Raw genomic sequence first — 27039 nt, 5'->3', positions numbered from 1 at the left:
ATAAATTTCATACAGTATGTTGCCTTTTGTGTCTGACTTCTTTAACTTAGCATAATGTTTTCAAGGTTCATCCATGGTTGTAGCATGTAGCATGAATAACATTCCACCATCTAGATATACCACATTTTGTTTATCCACTCACCAGCTGATAAAAATCTGGGTTGTTTCCACTTTTTGGCTATTATGAATAATGCTACTATGAACACTCATGCATATGTGACATTTTAAATACATAATTTTTAACCATCCAGGCTAGCCTTCCTAGTTATGCTTTAATTAGTCAAGAACTTGACCCCAGGAGTCTGACTCCAGAGCTTGGCGCCCAATCACACCACTGTATTCCTTCATTTTCATTCTCTGATATGGAAGGTAACAGCAGTCCGGAAATGTGCTAGATGGCGGAGGGAAGCAGCTGAAATTTTAAAGTCATTGTCAACAATCTATATACATGAAGCACCAGCTGCATGGACAGAAAACCACCTGATTGTACTCCTTCCTGTCCCCACAACCCAACAGAAGGGAGTTTACAGATCGTCAGTGAGAAACTCCACAGGCTGACCTTTTGGATCCTTTAGTAAAACAGGGATGCTGTTATGTGCATCCATGCTTCTGTGCGGCTAAATAAGACAAGGGGGTGACAGGTGGGCAAGTGCTTGCGCAAGCCCCCGGCACACAACAGGCTTTCAGTAAAGGTTTCTCTATTCATGCAGTAAAGAAAAGGATAGAATTTGGGGTGCCAACTTTGGGTTCTGCTCTCCCCACTTGAAAGAGCTGGATGGTGTCAAACCTACTTAAGATGAAAGAGTGGTGAGGAAGGCAGGAAACCAGAGCACAGGAAACAAGAAATGTTTGTAGAATCAGCACTAAGAGAAAGAAAAGAAAAATGTAAAGAACAGAAGAAACTTATATGAAGAAACAGGAAGGGGAAAAGGCTAAGAAAATAAAAACAAACATACGAATTTATGTCTAAAATGGTCCAAAGAACAGACTGATGCCTTGTGATGAGCAAAGCATGACAGGCAGATATCAAAGGGACTAAAGAGGACCTGAGAGCAGAGACAGAACTACTAAAGAGGCAGGAATGCCTCAGGGCGCACAGAGGTTCCAGGGCATTTCCCTGGCAAAGGAGGGGAAGCTGGAGAGCAGAGACCTAATAGGGGAAATGAGACCCTATGCAACTGATTACACTGAAAAAGGCAATGCTCCACGGCACAGAACATGTCAGAAATGTGATGGCTACAACTGCTAAACTCAGAAGGCAGTTTATAGAACTGAGGCAATAGAAAATGCAAAATTCATGTAAAGAAAGTGGGAGGAGAAAAAAAGGGGCACTAGTAAAGGAGAATATGAAAAAGAAACAGGTATTTTAGAGGAAAGTTGTCTTAATTTTTTATATCATTATAAAATGTAGAGTTCTACCAAAAATGAATATAAACGTGGGAAATAATACCTGTATATTTATGGACACACCTGTAAGAGACGGGCGCCTTCCCAGAATCCTCCCACCTATTTTATTTTGTATACATACAGGGTAAATCACAGTTAGTTTTGGTCAACTGTGGTTAAGTTCAGTCAGTTTCAGCTCCTAGCACAGTAGCATCTACTCACTCCCTACCCATCCCAATGGCAGGCAACTGTGCCACTGTTCGTGCAGCACCTGGCACAGAGCTTGTGGAGCCAGGGTGGGCAGAAAGGACTCTGTCCTCCAAATACTGAGGACAATCACTGATTGCTGCTTCTTATCACAAAGGTGCAGACAAAGAGACAGATAGCCATTGTTGCTGCATCCCTCTCATCCCCCCCACCCAGCCCCACTGCTGCAAGCCCCACCCCCTCTGGCTGAAGTGACTGCCAGGGGATTTAAAGATTCCACACCATCTTTTCTACCACTTCATTTTTGGCTTTTTCTCCTTTTGGAAGCCAGACATCGAAGACTAGGAAATTCAAAAACAACTGCATATACAGGGAAAATTAGAAAGTGACCATGCATGCCTAGGAGAGAAAACATCTGAAAAGACCTTAAGTTCACACCTCAGGCTGATTCTTGGCACAGAGACAGCCTACAACAATCAAAAAAACAAAAACAGCACACACACCCTGGGAAAGGGGGAGAATCTGATTTCCAGAGTTACCCCATTATTAGAATCAACTGTCCAGTGTTCAACAAAAAATATCACAAGGCATACAAAGAAACAAGGAAGTATGGCCCATTCAGAGGAAAAAACCTAACAGAAACTGTCCCTGAAAAAGACATATATATATACTAGCAGATATACTAGACAAAGACTTTAAACAACTGTCTTAAAGATGCTCAAAGAACTATCAGAAGATGTGGAGAAAGGCAAGAAAATAAATGAAAATATCAATTAAAAATGAAAATATCAATAAAGACACAGAAAACCTTAAAAGAAAGAAACAAAAAAAGTCTGGAGCTGAAAAGTATGATAACTGAAATGAAAAATTCACTACAGAGATCCAAAGCAAATTTCAGCAGACAGAAAACAGAATCAGTGAAATTTAAGATAAAACAATGGAAATTATCAGGCCTGATGAACAGAAAGAAAAAAGACTGAAGGAAAGGTGAACAGAGGCTAAGGGACCTGTGGTACCCCATCAAGTGTACCAACATACACTCTGTAGGAGTCTCAGAAGGAAAAAGGAGAGGGCTTCCCTAGTGGCGCAGTGGTTGGGAGTCCACCTGCCAATGCAGGGGTCACGGGTTCGAGCCCTGGTCTGGGAAGATCCCACATGCCATGGAGTAACTAAGCCCGTGTGCCACAACTACTGAGCCTGTGCTCTAAAGCCTGCGAGCCACAACTACTGAGCTCAAGTGCCACAACTACTAAAGCCCGCATGCCTAGAGCCCGTGCTCTGCAACAAGAGAAGCCACCACAATGAGAAGCCTGCACACCACAACAAAGGGGAGACCCTGCTCACCACAACAAAGCCCGCATGCAGCAAAGAAGACCCAGCACAGCCAAAATATAATTAATTAATTGCTTAATTATTTTTTAAAAAGAAGGAAAAGGGAGAGAAAGGGACAGAGAGAATATCTGAAGAAATAACAGCTGTAAATGTCCTAAATTTGATGAAAAACATAAATATAAACATTCAAGAAGCTCAACAAACTCTAAATAAGATGAAGTCAAAGAGACCCACACCAAGACACACTATAATCAAACTTTCAAAAGACAAAGACAAAGAGGATTTTGAAAGCAACAAGAGAGAAGCAAATGTCACATACAAAGGATCATCAATAAGATTAACAGCAGGACTTCCCTGATGGCGCAGTGGTTAACAATCTGCCTGCCAATGCAGGGAAAACAGGTTTGAGCCCTGGTCCAGGAATATCCCACATGCCACGGAGCAACTAAGCCCATGCACCACAGCTACTGAGCCTGTGCTCTACAGCCCGCGAGCCACAACTACTGAGCCTGCGTGCTGCAACTACTGAAGCCCGTGCACCTAGAGCCCATGCTCCGCAACAAGATAAGTCACTGAAATGAGAAGCCCCAGCACCACAACAAAGAGTAACCACTGCTTGCCGCAACTAGGGAAGGCCTGCACACAGCAACAAAGACCCAACACAGACAAAACTTAATTAATTAATTCAAAAAATAAGATTAACAGATTTCTCATACAGAAACTTTGGAAGCCAAAAGGCAGTGGTTCAATATATTCAAAGTGCTAAAAAACAAAACAAAACAAAACTATCAAACATAAGTCCTGTATTTGGCAAAACTGTCCTTCAAGGGCTTCCCTGGTGGCGTAGTGGTTGAGAGTCCGCCTGCCAATGCAGGGGACGCGGGTTCGTGCCCTGGTCTGGGAGGATCCCACATGCCGGGGAGCGGCTGGGCCCGTGAGCCATGGCCTCTGAGCCTGCGCGTCCGGAGCCTGTGCTCTGCAACGGGAGAGGCCCCAGCAGTGAGAGGCCCACGTACAGAAAAAAAAAAAAAAGAAAACTGTCCTTCAAAAGTGAGGGGGAAATTAAGATATTTCCACATAAAAGATTAGAGACTCTGTGACCACAAGACCTGCCCTGCAAGAAATGTTCAAGGAAATCCTACAAGGTGAAATAAAAGTATACTAGACAGTAACTCAAAGGCATATGAAGAAATAAAGATCTCAATAAAGGTAAAAACATTGGCAATTATAAAATCTAGTATTATAATAACAATGGTTTAGTACTTTTTGTTTTCTACATGATTTAAGAGACTACAACTGACCCTGAACAACACAGGTTTAAACTGAATGGGTCCACCTATACAAAGATATTTTTCAATAGTAAAAACTATAATACTGCACAGTCCATGGTTGGATGAACCCATGCATACAAAGGAACCAGAGATACAAAGGGCCGACTATAAGTTATATGTGGATTAACCTCTGCATTGTTCAAGGGTCAACTATAATACAATTAAAGAAAAAAAATTATTAGTGAAAAAGCTAGTATTACTGTAACTTTGGTTTGTAACTTCAGATCTTGTTTTCTACATAATTTAGGAAACAAATGCACTAAAAGGAATTATTGTTTTATGTTTGGGGGCACACAACATATAAAAATGTAATCTTATGACAAAACAACTGATACTGGTGGGAAAGTAGCTGTAAAGGAGCAGCTTTCGTATGGTACTGAAGTTAAACTGGTATAAATTCAAATTAATGTTATAACTTTAGGATTTTAAATGTAATCCCCATTGCAACCATAAAGAAAATAGTTATAGAATATTACACAAAAGCAAATGAGAAAGGAATTTAAACATTTCACTACCAAAAAACAACTAAACACACACAAAAAAAAGTAACACAGAAAATGAGGTACAAAAAAAGCTATGTGATATAGAAAACAAATAGCGCAATGACAGAAGTCCCCCCTTATCAGTAGTTTCTTTAAATGTAAATGGATTAAACTCTCCAATCAAATGACAGAGATTGGCAAAATGGATAAAAACACAAGATCCAACTATATGCTGTCTACAAGAGAGTCACTTGAGATCCAAAGACACAAACAGGTTGAAAGTGACTAGATGGAAAAAGATATTTCATTCATAGTAATCAAAACAGAGCAGGAGTGGCTATTCTAATATCAGATTAAACAGTCTTTAAATAAAAAAAGGTTAAAAGAGACAAAGAAGGACATTATATGTTAATAAACAGTTCAATACAGCAAGAAAACATAACAATTATAAACATTTACACACCTAATGACAGACCATCAAAATATGTTAAACAAAAACTGACAAAATTGAAGGGAGACATAGACAGTTCTATAATAATAGTTGGAGACTTCAATACCTTATCAAAATAATAGGTAAAATAGAAGTAAGGAAATAGAGGACTCACACAACACAATAAATCAGCTATATCTAATAGACATATGAAGAACACTCTACCCAACAACAACAGAATACACATTCTTCTCAAGTGCACATGGGATGTTTTCCAGGATAGACCATATATTAGGCCACTAATTAAGTCTCAAAAGATTTTAAAAGATACATATCATACAAAATATTTTCTACCATAACAGGATGAAGTTAAAAATTAATAACAAAAGGAAAACTGGAAAACTCACAAATTTGTGGAAATTAAACACATTTTTAAACAACCCATTGTTCAAAGAAGAAATCACAAGAGAAATAAAATGCTTAGAGACAAATGAAACCAAAAGCATGACATACCAAAACTTATGGGATGCAGTGAAAGCAGTGCTAGGGGGGGAATTTATAGCTATAAATGCTTACATTAAAAAACAAGAAAGACCTCAATCAGCAACCTAACTTTATAACTTAAGGAACAAGTAAATGAAGAACAGCTAAGTCCAAAGCCAGCAGAAGGAAGGAAATAATAAAGATTAAGAGCAGAGATAAATGAAATAGAGAACAGAAAAACAATAGAGAAAATCAGTGAAACCAAAAGTTGGGTCTTAGAAAAAGATCAACAAAATTAACAAACCTTTAGCTAGATGGACTAAGAGAAAAAGAGCAAAGACTCAAATTACTGAAATCAGAAATGAAAGTGGGGACGTTATAACTGATTATACAGAAATCAAAAGGACTGTGAGAGATAACTATGATCAACAGTACACCAACCAACTGAATCACCTAGATGACATGGATAAATTCCTAGAAACACAAAATCACCAAGACTAAATCACATAAAAATAAAAAAATCTGAATAGAACTATAACTAGTAAGGAGATTGAATGAGTAATTAAAAATTGCCCAATAAAGAAAAATCCTGGACCTGATGGCTTCACTGGTGAATTCTATCAAACATTTAAAGAACTAATACCAATCCTCCTGAAATTTTTCCAAAAAACTGAAGAGGGGACACTTCCTAACTCATTCTATGAGGCTAGCAGAATCCTAATAACAAAGCCTGACAAAGACACTACAAGAAAAAAAAAACAACTACAGATCAATATCCCTTATGAACACTGATGTAAAAATCTACAAACAGAATTCAGAGGCATATTAAAAGGATTATACACCATGACATAGTGGGATTTACTCCTGGAATGCAAGGATGGTTCAACAAACAAAAATACATCAATGTTATATGCCACATCAACAAAATGAAGGGGAAAAAAAACCCCACATGATCATCTCATTTGATGCAAAAAAAAGCATTTAACAAAATTCAACATCCTTTCAGAGTAAAAACATTCAACAAAACAGTAACAGAAGTAAACTACCTCCACATAATAAAAGCTATTCAGGAAAAACCCACAGCAAACATAATACCCAATGGTGAAAGACAAAGCTTTTTCTACAATCAGGAACAAAGTAAGGATGCCACTTTCTCCACTCTAGTCAACATAGTACTAGAAGTTCTAGCCAGAGCAATTATGCAAGAAAGAGAAATTAAAGGCATCCAAATTGGAAAGGAAGAAGTAAAATTACCTCTGTTTGCAGATATGATCTTACATGTAAAAACTCAACAGAGTCCATAAAAAAGCTGTGAGAGCTAATAGATGAATTCAGCAAAGTATCAGGATACAACGTTAGCACACAAAAAACAGTTGCATTTCTATACATGAACAATTAATTATCTGAAAAGAAAATTACAAAAACAATTCCATTTACAATAGCATCAAGAAGAATAAAATACTTAGGAATTAACCAAGGAGGTGATAGACTGGTACAATGTAAACTATAAAACACTGCTGAAAGAAATTAAAGAAGACATAAATAAATGGAAACACATCCCATGTTCATGGATTGGAAGACTTAATATTGTTAAAATGTCAATACTACCCAAAGCATTCTACAGATTCAAAGCAATCCCTATCAAAATCCTAATGACATTTTTTGTATAAATAGAAAAACCCATCCTAATGGAATCTCAAGGGACCCCAAGTAGCCAAAACAATCTTGAAAAAGAAGAACAAAACTGGAAGACTCATACTTCCAGATTTCAAAACCTACTACAAAGCTACAGTAATCAATTACAGTGTGGTACTGGCATAAAGATAGACACATAGACCAATGGAATAGAACAGAGAGCCCAGAAATAAACTCTCACATATATGGTCAAATGATTTTTGATGAGGATGCTAAGACTATTCAATGGGGAAAGGACAGTCTTTTCAACTAATAGTGCTGGGAATATTGGATACCCACATCCAAAAGAATGAAGTTGGACTCTTACCTAACAGCATATACAAAAATAAACTCAAAATGGATCAAGGACCTATATGTAAACCAAAAATAATAACACTCTTAGAAGAAAACAGGACAAAAGCTTCATGACTTTGGACACTGGACTTCTCTGATATGACATCAAAGGCACAAATAACAAAAGAAAAAATAGACAAATTGAACTTCATGAAAATTTTAAAAATTTGTGTATCTGAAGACATTATTCAGATGGCCAAAAAGCACATGAAAAGATGCTCAACGCCACTAATTATTAGAGAAATGCAAATCAAAACTACAATGAGGTACCACTTCATATCAGTCAGAATGGCCATCATCAAAAAAATCTATAAACAGTAAATGCTGGAGAGGGTGTGGAGAAAAGGGAACCCTCCTACAGTGTTGGTGGGAATGTAAACTGGTACAGCCACAATGGAGAACAGTATGGAGGTTCCTTAAAAAACTAAAAATAGAGCTACTATGTGATTCCGCAATACCACTCCTGGGCATATACCCGGAGAAAACCATCATTCAAAAAGATACATGCACCACAATGTTCACTGCAGCACTATTTACAATAGCCAGGATGTGGAAGCAACCTAAATGTCCACCGACAGAGGAATGGATAAAGAAGATGTGACACATATATACAATGGAATATTACTCAGCCATAAAAAAGAACAAAATAATGCCATTTGCAGCAGCATGGATGGACCCAGAGATCATCATACTGAGTGAAGTAAGTCAGACAGAGAAGGACAAGTATCATATGATATCGCTTATATGTGGAATCTAAAAAAATGTTTTAGATGAACTTATTTACAAAACAGAAATAGAGTTACAGATGTAGAAAACAATCTTATGGTTACCAGGGGTGGGGGGGAAGAAGGGGAGGGATAAACTGGGAGATTGGGATTGACATATACACACTACTATATATAAAACAGATAACTAGGGGGCTTCCCTGGTGGCGCAGTGGTTGAGAGTCCGCCTGCCGACGCAGGGGACATGGCTTCGTGCCCCGGTCTGGGAAGATCCCACGTGCCGCGGAGCGGCTGGGCCCGTGAGCCATGGCCGCTGAGCCTGCGCATCCGGAGCCTGTGCTCCGCAACGGGAGAGGCCACAGCAGTGAGAGGCCTGCGTACCACAAAAAAAAAAAAAAAAAACTAATAACGACCTACTGTATAGCACAGGCAACTTCTACTCAGTACTCTGTAATGACCTATATGGGAAAAGAATCTAAAAAAGAATGGATATATGTATATGTATAACTGATTCACTTTGCTGTACAGCAGAAAGCAACACAACATTGTAAATCAACTGTACTCCAATAAAAATTAATTTAAAAAAAAGAAGACATTATTCACAGAGTAAAAAGGTAACCCACAGAAAGGGAGAAAATATTTGCAAATCATATATCTGATAAAGGGTTAATAACTAGAATATAGAGAGAACTCCTAAAACTCAACAGCAAAAAAACAAACAACCCAATTCAAAAATGGAAAAAAGGACTTGGATAAACATTTCTTCAAAGAAGATCTATAAATGGCCAATAAGCACATGAAAACACGAAAAGTATGATGATGGTTGCCAGGGCCTGGCAGGGAGGGGAGAATAGAAGTTATTGTTTAATGGAGTGAGTTTCTGTTTTACAAGATGAAAAGAGTTATGGGGATGGACGGTGAGGATGGTTGCACAACAAGGTGAAATGGACTTAATACCACTGAACTGTATACTTAAAAATGGTTCACAGGGTAAAGTTTATGTGTATTTTACCACAATAAGAAAAAAAGGAAAAATAAAATAAATAAGTAGGCTTTTTGGTTTCCAGACAACAGGAGGACAATATAAGAAGGTTTTTAAGAAAACACAAAACCAAACAAGAATCAGGCCAGCCTGAAATTAACACATAAAAAGATCAGTTTGGCAGCAGCAGAATGACAGCAGGGTATTCAGTCTTCCCAGGAATGCCAAAAATATGTGAATTATGGGGAATTTCATAAATCAGAGGGGTAAAATATTTGGAAAAAGATCTATGTGAAAGTAGGAATCTGCAACCAGAGTCAAGGGGGATCAGGGTCTGAAATAGGATAATATCATTTTTTAAATCCCTTAAGACATGTATTAATAGTTGTGCTATTCCTGCTCTCCAAAGCAAACCTATCTATATACTGAATGCTAGAGTGGACCTAGCCCCTGGCAAGACCTACTTGGTACAGATGGGCCAACCACAGGTCTTTAAAACCAGGAGGGGCAGACCCCAGGGATTCCATCTTCCATTACAAATTCACAAAGTGGCCTTCTGGGACAAATCAGTGTCACATGAGTTTGAAATGAGTGAGTCACATTTCCTGGCCCAACCCAAGCAGCAAAGTACTACAACTCTGGGGGAATGGCCCAAACAGCCTCCATAACATCACTGTGATGCGGATGGTCTTATTCTCAAGTGTGAAACCCAAAGACCCATGAGAATGGAAGCCACATCCCTAGGGATGCAAGGACTCTATTCCAAAAGCACTACTTTAAACAAGAATTCTTCTAGCTGGGGGAGATAACCGTCCATCCCTCCTGCTAAAAACAACTAAAAATGCTAGATAAAATATGTGTGTGTGTCTATATATGTATATATATTTAAATTTTTTTCTTAAAAGAATAGACAAGTTAGCAAGACAATAAGGAACATGTGGGTCCAAATCTAAGCAGAGGCAGAAACCCAGAGAGGCAAGGAAACATTGAAGTTTTTGCACTGAGGGCATTTGCAGAACCGAGGCAAACCTGAGCTTCAGTTTTCAAAGTTCCAAAGGGCACACAGGCAGAGCCCAGAGCCCACCCACAGTGGGAGGTCTAAGGAGACCTTACCTCCAGTGAAGTTGTGACTTCCAACCATACTCCCTCAGAATATGAGTAAAGCAGAAATAAACCTGATCTACTTCTCCTCACCCCCAAGAGCTACCTGCACAAAACATCAAGTGTCTCTTGAGCACTTGGAGAAACAAAAAAAACTCACCCCAAGAAGTTGTAATCACAAGATGACACTCACAGGTTTGTGATTCAAATTCCCACCACATGGGTGGTCAGAAAATACTCAATGCTCTATATTGCCGGTGGGAAAAAGAGTAAATTAGTACAACCACACTGGAATAGAGTTTTGCATAACCAGGAAGAGTTAGATGTGGCAGGAATTCCACTCCTACTTCATATCCTGGAAAAACTTGCTCCCATACACCAGGGGTCATGTATAAGAATGTGCCCAGCAGGGTTATTCCTAAGAACAAACACATGGAAGCAGCCTACAGGCTTCCTGGCAGCAGAAAGGATAAATACACTGTAACACATTCATACAGTGTAAAGCTACACAGCAGAGAAAACGAAAGGAATCACATGCATGCCCGTGGATAAATCCCAATGTAATGCAAAGCCAGTCACAGAAGTCACAGTACAACTCCATGTCTATGATGTTCCAAAAAAGGCACAACTAAACAATAAGTTATTTAGAGATTGTTCATAAATGGTAAACTATTGAGAAAATCAAGAGAATAATTACTACAAAAGTCAGAATAGGGACTTCCCTGGTGGCACAGTGGTTAAGAATCCACCTGCCAATGCAGGGGACATGGGTTCAAGCCCTGGTCTGGGAAGATCCCACATGCAGCAGAGCAACTAAGCCTGTGCGCCACAACTACTGATCCTGCGCTCCAGAGCCCGTGAGCCACAACTAATGAACCCACATGCCACAACTACTGAAGCCCGTGCACCTAGAGCCCGTTCTGTGCAACAAGTGAAACCACTGCAACGAGAAGCCCGTGCACCACAATGAAGAGTAGCCCCCGCTCACCGCAACTAGAGAAAGCCCTCCCACAGCAACAAAGACCCAACGCAGCCATAAATAAATAATAAAATAAATTTTAAAAAACCCCCAAAATTAGAAGAAAAGAAATCATAAAGATAAGATCAGAAATAAATGAAAAAGAAGGAAACAATAGCAAAGATCAATAAAACTAAAAGCTGGTTCTTTGATAAACAAAATTGATAAACCATTAGCCAGACTCATCAAGAAAAAAAGGGAGAAGACTCAAATCAACAGAATTAGAAATTAAAAGGAGACGTAACAACTGACCCTGCAGAAATACAAAGGATCATGAGAGATTACTACAAGCGACTCTATGCCAATAAAGTGGACAACCTGGAAGAAATGGACAAATTCTTAGAAAAGCACAACCTTCCAAGACTGAACCAGGAAGAAATAGAAAATATAAACAGACCAATCACAAGCACTGAAATTGAGACTGTGATTAAAAATCTTCCAACAAACAAAAGCCCAGGACCAGATGGCTTCACAGGCGAATTCTATCAAATATTTAGAGAAGACCTAACACCTATCCTTCTCAAACTCTTCCAAAATATAGCAGAGGGAGGAACAGTCCCAAACTCATCCTATGAGGGCACCATCACCCTGATACCAAAACCAGACAAAGATGTCACAAAAAAAGAAAATTACAGACCAATATCTCTGATGAACATAGATGCAAAAATCCTCAACAAAATACTAGCAAACAGAATCCAACAGCACATTAAAAGGATCATACACCATGATCAAGTGGGGTTTATCCCAGGAATGCAAGGATTCTTCAATATACTCAAATCAATCAGTGTGATACACCATATTAACAAATTAAGGATAAAAACATATGATAATCTCAACAGATGCAGAAAAAGCTTTTGATGAAATTCAACACCCATTTATGATAAAACAAAAAAACTCTCCAGAAAGTAGGTATAGAGAGAACCTACCTCAACATAATAAAGAACATATATGACAAACCCACAGCCAACCTCGTTCTCAATGGTGAAAAACGGAAACCATTTCCTCTAAGATCAGGAACAAGACAAGGTTGCCCACACTCACCATTATTATTCAGCATAGTTTTGGAAGTTTTAGCCATGGCAATCAGAGAAGAAAAAGGAATAAAAGGAATCCAAATCAGAAAAGAAAACGTAAAACTGTCACTGTTTGCAGATGACATGATACTATACATAGAAAATCCTAAAGATGCTATCAGAAAACTACTAGAGCTAATCAATGAATTTGGTAGAGTAGCAGGATACAAAATTAATGCACAGAAATCTCTTGCATTCCTATACACTAATGATAAAAAATCTGAAAGAGAAATTAAGGAAACACTCCCATTTACCACTGCAACAAAGAGAATAAAATACCTAGGAATAAACCTACCTAAGGAGACAAAAGACCTGTATGCAGAAAACTATAAGACACTGATGAAAGAAATTAAAGATGATACAAACAGATGGAGAGATATACCATGTTCTCGGATTGGAAGAGTCAACATTGTGAAAATGACTATATTACCCAAAGCAATCTACAGATTCAGTGCAATCCCTATCAAATTACCAGTGGCATTTTTTACAGAACTAGAACAAAAAATCTTAAAATTTGTATGGAGACACAAAAGACCCTGAATAGCTGAAGCAATCTTGAGAAAGAAAAACAGAGCTGGAGGAATCAGGCTCCCAGACTTCAGGCTATACTACAAAGCTAAAGTAATCAAGACAGTATGGTACTGGCACAAAAACAGAAATATAGATCAATGAAACAGGATAGAACGCCCAGAGATAAACCCATGTACATATGGTCACCTTATCTTTGATAAAGGAGGCAAGAGTATACAATGGAGAAAAGACAGCCTCTTCAATAAGTGGTGCTGGGAAAACTGGACAGTTACATGTAAAAGAATGAAATTAGAACACTTCCTAACACCATACACAAAAATAAACTCAAAATGGATTAAAAACCTAAATGTAAGGCCAGACACTATAAAACTCTTAGAGGAAAACATAGGCAGAACACTCTATGACATAAATCACAACAAAATCCTTTTGGACCCACCTCCTAGAGAAATGCAAATAAAAACAAAAATAAACAAATGGGACCTAATGAAACTTAAAAGCTTTTGCACAGCAAAGGAAACCATAAAAAAGACAGAAAGACACCCCATAGAATGGGAGAAAATGTTTGCAAATGAAGCAACTGACAAAGGATTAATCTCCAAAATATATAAGCAGCTCAAGCAGCTCAATATCAAAAAGACAAACAACCCAATCCAAAAATGGGCAGAAGACCTAAATAGACATTTCTCCAAAGAAGATAAACAGATTGCCAACAAACACATGAAAAGATGCTCAACATCACTAATCATTAGAGAAATACAAATCAAAATGACAATGAGGTATCACCTCACACCAATCAGAATGGGCATCATCAAAAAATCTAGAAACAATAAATGCTGGAGAGGGTGTGGAGAAAAGGGAACTCTCTTGCACTGCTGGTGGGAATATAAATTGATAGAGCCACTATGGAGAACAGTATGGAGGTTCCTTAAAAAACTAAAAATAGAATTACCATATGACCCAGCAATCCCACTACTGGGCATATACCCTGAGAAAACCATAATTCAAAAAGAGTCATATACCACAATGTTCATTGCAGCTCTATTTACAATAGCCAGGACATGGAAGCAACTTAAGTGTCCATCGACAGACGAATGGATAAAGAAGATGTGGCACATATATGCAATAGAATATTACTCAGCCATAAAAAGAAATGAAATTGAGTTATTTGTAGTGAGGTGGATGGACCTAAGGTCTGTCATACAGAGTGAAGTAAGTCAGAAAGAGAATAACAAATATCGTATGCTAACACATATATATGGAATCTAAAAAAAAAAATGGTTCTGAAGAACCTAGGGGCAGGACAGGAATAAAGACACAGATGTAGAGAATGGACTTGAGGACACGGGGAGGGGAAGGGTAAGCTGGGACAAAGTGAGAGAGTGGCATGGACATATATACACTACCAAATGTAAAATAGATAGCTAGTGGGAAGCAGCCGCATAGCACAGGGAGATCAGCTCGGTGCTTTGCGACCACCTAGAGGGGTGGGATAAGGAGGGTGGGAGGGAGACGCAAGAGGGAAGGGATATGGGGATATATGTATGCATATAGCTGATTCATTTTGTTATACAGCAGAAACTAACACAACACTGTAAAGCAATTATACTCCAATAAAGATGTTAAAAAAAAAAAGTTTGACAGTTCTGTGTACCTTATATAAGTGGAATCATACAGTATTTGTCCTTTTTTGTCTGGCTTATTTCACTTAGCATAATGTCCTCAAGAAGTTTTTACATTTGAAGGCAAAGGGCAAGACAGAGAAAAGCTGGCAGCTGAATGACACTGCTGAACTCCTGCATCAACCCTTCACCAAAGCCCACTTCACGTCTGAGCTTTTTGGTTACTTGGTCAATATATTCCATTTATTATTTAAGCATATTTGTGTATATATTTTCTATTATTTGCAAGTGAAAACACAGTAACTGATACCCTCCCTTTTTTCCCTCAAATAGAATTAACAGTTTGGTATATATTCTTTCAGACTCTAATATACAAATAAAGATGTGCATTTTGTTTAAAAAAAAAAGAAAAAGAGTGAGGCAGACATCCGTACTGATATGGAAGATCTCTAAGATACATTCATAAATGAAAAGGGCACAGAGCAGAGAGAGGGTGTAGGAGAAAAAAAGTACAGAAATATACTTCTATTTTAAATGGCCACATCATCTCTAAAAGGATAGACAAGACACTTTAACCAGAGGTGGCCTCTAGGGAGAGACACTGGGTTATAAGGGAGAGAAAACAAAAGATTTTTATACATTTAAACATCTGTACCAGGTGCAAGTATTACTGAGCTAAAATATAAAACTCTTTTTTTTTTTTTTAAGTCAAGCCCTAATCTTTTGGGTTACCACTTGGTAACCTGTATAAAACTCTGTTAGGTTCAAGTGTAGTGCTGCTGAGGCCATTACCTGGGTCACATCTGGGCTTCCTTTGCCTTATCAGTAACTGTTTCACCAGACCTCAGATTTCAGGGTGGAAGGTCCTCCATCATCTCAAAAGATTTCACAGCCAGGGTACGACTCCAGCCCATCCAAGCCCAGAATCCCACAGAGACCCTGCAATGTTGTGATATAATAAGAAATATGTATTTGGTCTTTGCCCTAGGTTACTGGCACAAGAGTTTCTAAAACACTTGCAATTTCCTGAGTGATAGGGGTGAGAGGAGCACCTTTTGTAATTCATAAAAGTCCCTTTCAACCGCCTGAGTTTGTGCTGATCCAATGACTCTTGGTGAGTCCCTAGATATAGCGTCAGGACAGGGGCTGGCTACTGCAGGAAGCAACCACTTGATTAGAGGATTGGCACTTTCAGCCCTAACCCCGGACTTCGGGACTCTGAGGAAGTGGGGAGGAGCTGGAGATTGAGCTACTCACCAATGGCCAAACATGCCTACACAATGGAACCTCCAGAAATACCCTAAACCACAGGGTTCAGGGAACTTTCTGGTTGGTGAATGCCAGGAGGGTGAAGCACCCTAACTCCATGGGGACAGAAGATCCTGTGCCTGGATCCTTCCAGACCTCACCTAAAGTACCCCTTTATATGGCTGTTTATTTGTATCCTTTAAAATAAATCAGTAAATGTAAGTAAAGTGTTTCCCTGAGTTCTGTGAGCCATTACAGCAAATTATCAAACCTAGGTAGGAATGCCCTATTTCTAGCCGGTTGCTCAGAAGTACAGGTGGTAACTGGGGACTGGGGACTGAAATAGGGGCAATCTTGTGGGACTCAGCCCTTAACCTCTGGTATCTGCGCTAACTCCACGTGGTTAGTGTCAGAACTGAATTAAATTGTAGATCACCCAGTTGGTGCCAGAGAGTCAGAGAATTTGTTGGTGCTGGGAAAAACAGCACACATTTGGTGTCAGAGATGTTGAAGGTAAAAAACACCATCAGAGACCCCTGGTTGGGATCCCATTGATAACTGACCACTTGGGCTTACTCTGCTGGGCTGGCTGATCTGGGACAAAAATCTCAAAGAAGCAGTGACTGAAACGTCCTTCTGGGGCCATAAGTCTGCTAGGAATGGCTACATTCTGGGGCCCTCTGCCCCAGAAATGTCCTTCATCTGCCCCCTAGAGAGAAAGCCTCTTTAAGCTGTGTGTTCTCCCCAGCTGCAGAAGTGAGCCATGAGGGGGAAGAAAACTGACTCAGAGTTGTAACAACAACAAAGGGAGAGGTCAGCTACAGGACTAGACTCAGACCTTTTCTACAATAGAAGGTAAAGCTGACCATCCCCTAACTTGTGACTTCAGTCTCCACGCACTTCCCCTCTCGTCAGCAGGGGCCCCCCGTCTATTCTAACTTTTCTCCAGGTAAGTTCTCAGAACTAACTGCTCCAGTCTCAAGCAAACTCAATTTTCTCAGGAAATTTTGAGTTGGGTTTAATAGCCCATCTCCAAAGATGGCACCCCATTTCAACTCCTCATTCCTACGCCTCTCCACTTTCCCCGACCTCAGTCCTTCAGCTACATGAATGCGTTGCTTTCCTTGCTCTGCGTTTCGGGACAGAGGTAGAGTTACAAACTAGAGCTCTCCAAGTCCTCTCTCCACTTGGCCCCATGACAACCTTTCTTCTGTGTTCACTTCTTCCTTCCCATCACCACCCCTTCCCTAGTCCACACACGTGGTAACAGCAGGTCTGAATTGCAACAACTGCCCCTCAAAGCTGGTCCCCCACCCTGACCTCCTGCCTCTCCCCATGCCAGGTCAGCTGGCTCACTGCTTCCAGAAGAGTTTCTCAAATCCCCATTCACCTTTTGGGGGGTCGCCAGCTCAAGCATCTCAGAGGCTTCTTGTTGTCTCAAATCCCCACAGGCAGCTGGGCATTCACAGAATGAATCTCCCAGCCCTGATGCTCGCTACTCCCCAACAGTATCCTTTTTTTTTTTTTTTTTTAACAGGGTTTCCTAAGTTCCAGGGTCCTGTGGGTTCAGCAGAAGACAAAGCAGACACAAATCTCCACCTTCATGGACCATCCATCGCCTTCCTCCTGCCAGTGAGGCTAGGGGCATCACCCCTTTCCCATGCCTGGCTCTTCTCATCGCCATGACTTTGCTCCGTGTTCCACTGTGTGGGTACCGTCACCTCCTCTCCACCAACCCCAATGTGACTCCCTCATTCAAGGGCCAGCTCTCCCAAGAAGTCCTTTCTGAGCAGTTCCCCTCCCACCGAGTCCCCTCAGCTTGCAGACCCTTGGCCTCATGTATTCTACTCTCCATAAAGAGTTCTCCTGGAACTATTCTCCACTGGCCCCATCAACACAGCCACTGCTAGGATGTGCCCACTAAGTACCGCTTTACGTTATTTCATTTAATCCCCCCAATATCCCCATGAGGAAGGTCTTATTGCCCCTGTTATAGACGAGGAAACCAAAGCTCAAAGAGCCTAAGGAACTTGCCTGATAATTTTCAACATTCGTTTTTGCATTTAGCATCTTACCTGCCACAGAAACAGCACTCAATAAACAGCAGTTATGACTGTTCCTTATTAGCTAGTTACTACTTAAGCGAGCATGTATTTTGCCCCAGGACATGCATCCCTTCTCTCCTCAATCACAGGATAAGCGACTGAAGGCAGGGGCCATGTCGTCAGATCCATCTGTGCCTGCCACAGATGCACAGCAAATGCTTGAGGAAAGAACAAACACTGTCTTAGAATAATGCACAGTAATAACTTTTGCCCTTTTTAAACCATTCAGTCAAGTGTGAAAACTCAGGATTAGATCACGGGGAATTTATTTTGCCAAATATTGAAACTGCCATTTAAGACTATCAGAAGTAAAAAGGGATGGAAAGATGATTCGGGTCAGCAAAAACACAAACAGCTGTTTTGCAACCGGCTGGAACTGAATAGTCAAAATCCAGAAAGGTTGAGGAAAGGCAAAAGGTCTTAGGCAACATGGCAGGGAGAGCCCTGCCCTGAGTGAAGACTCCCAACTGGCCACAAGCCCAGGTGACAACAAATGGCCTTTGAGACATAAGCAGCAAACACGGATCAAGAGATTAATTTACGTAGGAAAGTCGGAGAGTTTCGGGTTGGTCTTTTCAGACCTGTGCACAGTGACACGGAGGCATCATGTTCTAATATTCTGTGGCACAGCAGGAAGAACCCAAGGCCAGGAACTGGAACGGCTGCTTCCAAAGCTTGGCTCTGCCTCTTACTGGTGGAGCTGGGTAAGTCACTGAACCCCCCCGAACCTCTGATCCATCATCCATGACGATGAAACCACAACCTTAACCTGTCCCAACGAGAACTGTCCAATAAAGAATAAAACTATAAAGTGTGATACACATATAAGGCATATTATCAACAACAAAAGCAACAGAACATCAGCAGTTGGTTCCATAGTGTCCTGGGGTGAGAGAGTTGAGATGAGACCCCAATATTTGTTGAAACCTTGATGGCTGAGGGGTAGGGGAGAGGCTGCCATTAGTAGATTATAGTAGTTGTTCTATTTTTCTTGAGGTAAAGGTTGAATTCACCTTTGGGGACAAAACTTTTTTTCTGTGTTGTAATTCCATCCTGCTATCCCCAAGCATTCAGTAAAATTTTGTGAAATATCTGGTAATATTTTTATTTTATTTATTTTAAAATTTTTATTTATTTATTTTTATTTTTGGCTGTGTTGGGTCTTTGTTGCTGTGCGCGGGCTTTCTCTAGTTGTGGCGAGCGGGGGCTACTCACTGCGGTGGCTTCTCTTGTTGCGGAGCACGGGCTCTAGGTACGTGGGCTTCAGTAGTTGTGGCTTGCGGGCTCTAGAGCGCAGGCTCAGTAGTTGTGACGCACTGGCTTAGTTGCTCTGCGGGATGTGGGATCTTCCCGGACCAGGGCTCGAACCTGTGTCCCCTGCACTGGCAGGCAGATTCTTAACCACTGCGCCACCCGGACGCCCCGGTAATATTTTTAAAAGATGTACTTTGAAAAGTTATGAGATAAGTCTGTTTGCATGTTGAAGGCAAAATAGTATGAGGAAGGAGGCAACAACCCTGAAACAGGGAGAACTAGTGACATGCAGAAGAGAAAACAGACAGCTGGCCAAGGAAATCAGTAACCCAGGTAGATTTTATTCATTTAACAAAGATTTTTTGAGCCCCAACTATGTCCCAGGCTTGGTGGAACACATAATAAGTATTCCTTAGGTACTTCTAAAAATACCTGCAGAGGGGAACTTGGTAAAAGAATTCCTACAGGTCAAGTGTGAAAGGAGCTTGAGTAATTGTTATTTAGGGACTACATTGACATGTTATCCCTGAAGATGGAAGAGATCAGAGCCATCTAAGACTCAAAGATCAAATACAGTTGAAGGTTCTGCCTCATATGGCATCTATGTTCATCCCACTGCCTTCTGGCATCCATGGTTTCCAAGGAGAAGTGAGCTCTTAACCTTATCAAAGGTCCTTGTGATGCATTGCTTATCTCTTGCTGCTTCCAAGATTCTCTGATTATGATGTGTCTAGGTGTGGATCTCTTTGATTTTATCCTACTTGGAGTTCACTGAACTTCCTGGGTACATAAATTACTGTTTTTCATCAAATTTGGGAATTTTAGGGCTATTATTTCATCAAACATTCGTTCTGCTCCTTTCTATCCTCTTTCTAGGACTCCCATCATGCGTATGCTGTCGGTGTCTGAGGCTCTGCTCATTTTCCTTCATTCTTTTTTCCTTCTGTTTCTCAGTGTTTAACCTCAATTGACCTATCTTCAAGTTTGCTGATTCTGGGAATTCCCTGGTGGTCTAGTGGCTAGGACTCTGCACTTTCACTGCCGAGGGTGCGGGTTCAATCCCTGGTTGGGGAACTAAGATCCCACGTCTGTGTGGCGTGGCCAAAACAAAAAAAGTTTGCTGATTCTTCTGCCTGCCCAACTCTGCTGTTGAGCTCCTAGTGATTTTTTCACTTTAGTTATTGTAATTTTCAACTCCAGAATTTTTTTTTTTTTGGTAATTTCTATCCCTTATTGATCATCTCTCTTTTTGGTGAGGCACTGTTCTCATACTTCCCCTTAGTTCTTTAAACATTTTTTGGCCATGCAGTGAGGCATGGGGGATCGTCTTAATTTCCTAACCAGGGATCAAACCCATGCCCCCTGCAGTGGAAGCTCCGAGTCTTAACCACTGGACTGACAGGGAAGTCCTAAACATATTTTTAAATCGATGATTTAACGTCTTTGTCTATAAAGTCTAAGGCCTGAGTTTTCTCAGGGACAGTGTTTACTGATTGTGTCTTTTCCTGCGTATATGCCACTCTTTACATGCCTCATAATTTTTTGTTGAAAACAAGATTCAGCCATTTTTCTTGAATAAATGTTCCCTGGATTGCTGCAAGCCTTTGGTCAATTTCCAGAGTTCTGAAAAAGTTGATTCTGACAATTTTTGCCAGTTTTCTCATTTCTTTTACAGAGGAATATCTTTTAAGAACTCCTTATTTCACCATTCCCGAGGAATCTATATCTCATAGGGCAGTTAGAAAGAGGTTTTCATCCCTCTAAACAATTTTTTGAAGAATACGGGTAAAAGAACTCTGATACTTAAACACTCTGTACTTGATCTTAAGCCCCAAATAGTGTTTTAAATGCCACACTTCTCTAAATTTTTTTAAAAATCTGATTATTTACAAAGACACAGCAACATTTATTAAACACATAATCTTATAATTCCAGCATCCAGAAAAAAAATTGGAAGAACATTCGAAAATAACCAAAATGAGGTTATTATACATTTTGTTTTACCTTTCTCGAGTAAAAGTATCTTGGCTCTTGCTCTGTGGTAATAGTTTTACAGCAACAGTTTGATCAGGGAACACGGGCTATGTTTAAAGCTGCACTGCATGACACTGAATGGACTGCATATGTAGCAATCCTTTTCTGATGTACATTTGGTGGTTTCCCATTTTTTTTTGCTATAAAAATGCTGATCCAGGGCTTCTCTGGTGGCACAGTGATTGAGAGTCCACCTGCCAATGCAGGGGACACGGGTTCACGCCCCAGTCCGGGAGGATCCCACATGCCGCGGAGCAACAAAGCCCATGCGCCACAACTACTGAGCCCAGGCGCCACAACTACTGAGGCCCCTGTGCCTAGAGCCTGTGCTCTGCAACAAGAGAAGCCACTGCAATGAGGAGCCCGCGCACTGCAACAAAGAGCAGCCACCGCTCACCACAATTAGAGAAAGCCTGCGCACAGCAATGAAGACTCAACGCAGCTAAAAATAAATAAATAAAATAAAATAAATAAAACATTTTAAAAAAAGAAAAAAAAAGATGAAGTTTTAAAAAACTAATAAAAAATAAAATAAAATCAGTATTGGCAGATGACAAATAAGCACACAAAAAGATGCTCAACATCATTAGCTACCAGGGAAATTCAAATTGAAACCACCCTGCGATGCCACTATATACCTTTCAGAATGTCTAAAATGAAAAAGACTGACTGTCTCCAGTGTTGGCAAGGTTGTGGAGGGACCAGAACCCTCATCCACTGCTGGTGGGAATGTAAAATGGTATAACCACTTTGGAAAATGGTCGGGCAGTTTAAGTTAAACATATACCTACCATATGATCCAGCCACTCTGCTCCTACACATTTGCCAAGATAAAAGGAGATATATGTCCATACAACGACTTGTACAGAGGTTCACAGCAGCTTTATTTAGAATCACCAAAAACTGGAAACAATTAAAATGACCAACAGGTGAAGAGAGAAACAAATTGTGGAATATCCACTAATGGCATATTACTCAACAATAAAAAGAACTATTCACACATGCAGCACAGACAAACCTCAAAATAATTATGCTGAGTGAATGAAGCCAGACAAAAAAGGAGTACATACTATATGATTCCACTTATGTAAAATTCCAGAAAATGCAAATTAATCTATAGTAACAGAAAGCAGTTCAGTGGTTACTTGGAGATGGTAAAGGCACAGAGGGGTGGGAGGCAGGGATCACCAAGGGGCACAAGGACACTTTTGGATAATCACTATCTTAATTGTGGTCATGGTTTCACAAGTGCATGCATATTTCAAAATATAAATTGTACACTTTAAATATGTGCAATTTATTATGTCAAAAATGCCTCAGTAAAGCTGTGTGAAAAAATAAGATAAAACAGTATAGGAATGTTTAAGAAAATTTAAGAGTCAGTTTAATTTATTAGTTAAACAGGAATATTTAAGTATTAAAGACTTGGTAATCAGACAATTGCAAGTATTATTAAAGGAAGTTGAATGTAACTCATAAACTCAATTTAAAATTTTCAAATGAGTTAAGATTGCAAATGGATCAAGTATTAACCCAAAGACCGCTTAAAGTGATTATTAAAATTTTCTAGAATCATAAGTAGAACAGAAGGATTTGTAGGCTACACTTAAAAGCTAAATGTAAAAGACTGGCCCTTAAAGGAAGAATGAGATTTTTGAGTCTGTAACTTGAACAAACTGAAAATCAATTTTTACAATCAAAGTAACTTCTGAATAATCTTTGCATTACACAAAAACCCGGGGGCGGGAGGATGATTAAAAAATCTCACTCAAGCATGCTACTCACCAGTCACCCAAAACTCACCAAGTCACTTGGTCTCACCGAACTTCAGTTTCCTCATTCATGAGAGGAATGTTTTCCAGAATAATCCACTTATTATAAATGATTTAATATTAATCAATTTCATATTGATAAACAGCACATTAGTAAAAGCCCTCAGAAAAGCATACAGCAATGGACAAATAGCAAAGATCATGAGCATGGTATCATTCTATAGTAACTGCAGCCTTTCCCAGACCCTGGGCTGACCAGAGACAGACATGCGAAAGGTGACACACGTATCCTCAGAGACTAAGCATGACTCAGCACAGCCAGATCATGGAATTTTCCCGAGGCCTCAGTCAGAGAGGAGCTGCCACATGTGGAGTCTGGCCCACAGCTGGTGGAAATGTACCTAGAGCTGCCTTGGATATCCCAGCACCACCGCCAAACGCCCCCCGCCCCATAGGCAAATCAGGATAAGGAGGTGAGGAACAGCAGCAGTGAGGGGGTGTTGAGATGACCCAGGGTTATGCCTTCTGGAATAATACTTAAAAAAAAAAGAAGCCCACATCTACCTCCCTCCAGGATCACCAAGGCGACCAAAAGGAGGAGGACGGGGAAGGCGGGAACCTTCAATGGCAGAGTCTTAGTTACAGTAACTAAGCAAAGCTCCATGGACTCAGGAGGGAAGTAGGGACTGAAAAGCCAAACAAGCCTTAACGAAGTAGATGACCCGGCAGAAGAAGGCCCTTCCTGGCGACTAATTTTCCCTTCCTACTGATGGATTTGGGGAAGGCATGCAAGAAAAGATGACACTCTGCAAAAAAAAAAGAGGGGTGTCAGAATCTTGGATTCTGCTAATTAGCCTTCTCTGGGCCCCAATTTCTCAGCTCCGTAAGCTGAGAAATTGGGACTGTCACCAAACTGCCCCTCTTCTCACAGGGATGCCAGTAAGAGCAACAACAACTCTATCAGCTAAGATGGTAGGCCGAGAGCAAGCAGAGGGAACAGTGGGAAGTTTGTGGAGGGTGGAGTCCATCAAAGGTCCGGAGGCATTTCCACTCATACCACCTGCCTTTACACTCCGCCCACTTTTCCAAGCAAACTCCATCTCAGAGTGGAAAACGGCCATTCCTGGCCCAAGACCTAGGACACGCGAGGACTGTGGAAAAATCTCAGGATGGAGAACAGCTTATGGGTTCTGAAGGATCATCTGAAAAAAGTCCCCAGACAAAGGAATCTCCACACTGAGCACTGAACCTAAGCTCTGGGCAGAGCTGTCCCTGAGCCACTATGTTCCCAGGGCACCTGGCTGTGAAACAGGGGGTAGCGGCTGGCCTGCCTCTGGATGAAGGGAAGAGCATATCAGTGTCTGAAATGCAGGCGGGATGCTACACAGAGCCAGGACCGTGCCCGGCTAGGGCCCTCTCACAGACCAGCAGGTGGACCCCGGACCCGAGGGCCTTGGAATTTAGGCTGTGGAGATGCACCGGGATCAATGCAATCAGTGGAGTTTCCTGTGTGAGGGGAAACCTTAAGAGCACGAGGTTATACAGGGCCGTGCTGCCACACAGAGCACAATGTAGGGGGAAGAAGGGGCAAGTCCACCTTCACCCCCTCGTCGTTGTCTGGACACATGTGTCAAGTGCTTTTACAGCCAGCTGACAGAGCCACCTCCTGTGCCCAGCTGCCTGCTCTCCACATGGACTCAAGGGCTCTTCTCAGAGGGTGCCCAGCCCTACAGATGCTTCCTTCCCGTGGTCCTGAGGAGCCTCGCCACTCTCCCCCACCACCAGGCGTCCCAAGCCACACCCTTCCAGAAGTCGGGCCTCCTGCTGAGGCTGGCCAGCAGCCAACTGGGGCCAGCAGGGAGCCAGACAACACTTTCCTGTGAAAACCAAGAAAACCAAGAGAGTCGGGAACAGACAAAGACTGCATATATTTTCCAAAAATCAGAGCCTGGCCTTTTTTATTTATTGAGCTTGATCACTGACGTGCCAGGACTGCTAACATCTACAGCTGCTGCTCCCACAGGCATCCCACTGACCTGGATCCAGGCACAGGACTTACCCTCAAGTGTATTGTCTGCTCTCAGGAGGAAGGGGTTATCTAAATAAAAGAAAAAGAAAGTGTTACCCTCGTTTCTCTCCCAGCACTCCCCAGAGAAGCCAGGCATAGCAGCAACACAGACTTAGAACCCAGAGAAGAACTGCTGCTTTGCTTCCCCTGATCTCAGGGGTATCTGGGGGGCCACCAGGACAGCACGGGGCTGAGAGCACCCCAGGTCTGTTGTCCATCTGCCTGGGCTCTATTCTTGCTGCTTTGCCACCCACTCCCAGAACCACTCAAAGCTTGTTTCCTCATCTGTGAAATGGGAGTAACAACACCACCCAGGTAGGAGGGTTCCCGAGGAGGTACACACTCAAAGCACCGGCACCGTGCCTGGTATAGAGGACACGCTCAGACGTTGGCCGACGTGCCTAATAAGCAGCATTTAAGTAAAACCTTTCTCTGGCACCCACTACACAAGAACAAGTTCTAGAAACTTTTCTTGTTTGATCTGAAGTGCCTGGTCCTCCTGCCCACTGCCATCCAACCTCAGGCCAATTTTCGAGCCACCTCCAATCCTTCAGGAGCTAACTTGCCTCCGGATTCTCTGAGCCTGGTTCCTGTCTCACTCTGCAACTGGACACAAATGAAGAAGCTGATGTGTTTCCTATTTCGCCAGCTATGTCCTCAGATCCCTTCCTGCAGAGACCACCACCCCACACACAAAGAGCACACCCTGTGTTTGGACCCATGGGAGCCCAGCTGGTGGTGCGTGACCACTTTCTGGAGTTTACAGACCGCTTGTTTTTGAAAGGCCACACCTGTCCGTTAGTTTTAGCCACTGGTCAGTAAAGAGCAAAATGGAGACACAGGCCAGCAAACCATCCAATGAACTAAAACCATGTTCCAAGAAAACGAGTTGCCTTGGTGGATTATGTCAAGGCTGAAAATGAATGTTTGGGGCATTCAATTCAATAAAATACGTCTTGAGCACATACCCTGCATAGGGCACCATTGTTGGGGGTTAGCTAATAGAGGTAAGAACAGGATAGTATGTGAGAGGGACCCGAGCGTGTACGCTGAGCCCGACAGCTTGGGGAGGACCCCAGCCGTGCCCTTTCCTAGCTGTGTGACTCTGGGGGAGTTATTTCACTCACAGTTCCTCAACTGTAAACAAGGAGCTAACTGTACTTTTGTTGTAGGGTTGTTGTGATAATCAAATAATACATAAAAGGGGCTTAGCAAGGTCCCTGCCACCACACAGTAAGAGCTCAAAAAAGGATGACTTTTATTATTAATAACAATCAATCATTATTTATCATTATTATTAAAAGAGAGAACCCACGTCCAGCTGAATAGATTCAGCATGGCTTAAGGCAGGAAAGCCTGAAGAGTAATTTCGACAGGACAAGAGAAGAGGAAAAGTCCTGCAGAGTCAAGATCGTCAGGAACAAGATCAGAAGAAGGACACAAAGAAGTGAGTTTCGGGGCAACAGCCAGCAGTTTCAGATGAGGCTGAGGCAGAAGAGGGTACCTGTGGGGTCAAAGAGAAGAAAAAGCCCAACAGGCGGGAGCCCATCTTTTCATTCAGTAAGGAAGAGGAAACGGTTTCCTCCTTTCGTCATTGTCCCATCTTCCACTGTCAGGCCCTACTCCTTTGACAGGTTGGCAAAGTGTCCACAGCTGAGACAAGAGGCAGCTAAGACACGGAGGGAAGGGACGAGATGGTCAGGCGGGCCCAGGTGAGGCTTCAGAGAGAGCAGGCAAATGCCCCACTTCTGTGAACGATGTGTCCGGAAGAGAAACTTGCCCCCAAACAGGCACGCCTTCTGGATGGGGGGAGGGGGGCCCTGTTCAGAA

At 41.4% G+C, this 27039-nt stretch overlaps 1 protein-coding gene across 14 annotated transcripts in view; it reads right to left on the bottom strand.

Moving 5' to 3' along the window:
• The window catches only part of PC (pyruvate carboxylase), a 103004-nt gene that overhangs the window by 72943 nt on the left and 3022 nt on the right, over window positions 1-27039 (bottom strand). For 8 of the 14 annotated variants that reach the window (XM_060103905.1, XM_060103904.1, XM_060103895.1 and 5 more), the window contains one exon: window positions 25201-25239. The exons of 3 other annotated variants lie outside the window; for them this stretch is intronic. The gene's annotated coding sequence lies outside the window, so the exon portion shown is untranslated. Of the gene's footprint in view, window positions 1-15520; window positions 15541-25200; window positions 25240-26713; window positions 27030-27039 lie in introns of those variants that run through there. 3 more of the 14 variants (XM_060103897.1, XM_060103898.1, XM_060103911.1) reach the window with 2 other exon arrangements.

This window comes from Mesoplodon densirostris, chromosome 7 (assembly GCF_025265405.1).
Source record: "Mesoplodon densirostris isolate mMesDen1 chromosome 7, mMesDen1 primary haplotype, whole genome shotgun sequence".
Lineage (NCBI taxonomy): Eukaryota > Metazoa > Chordata > Mammalia > Artiodactyla > Ziphiidae > Mesoplodon > Mesoplodon densirostris.
The sequence above is the reverse complement of the archived record's forward strand: the minus strand, read 5'-3'. Positions and strand labels throughout refer to the sequence as shown.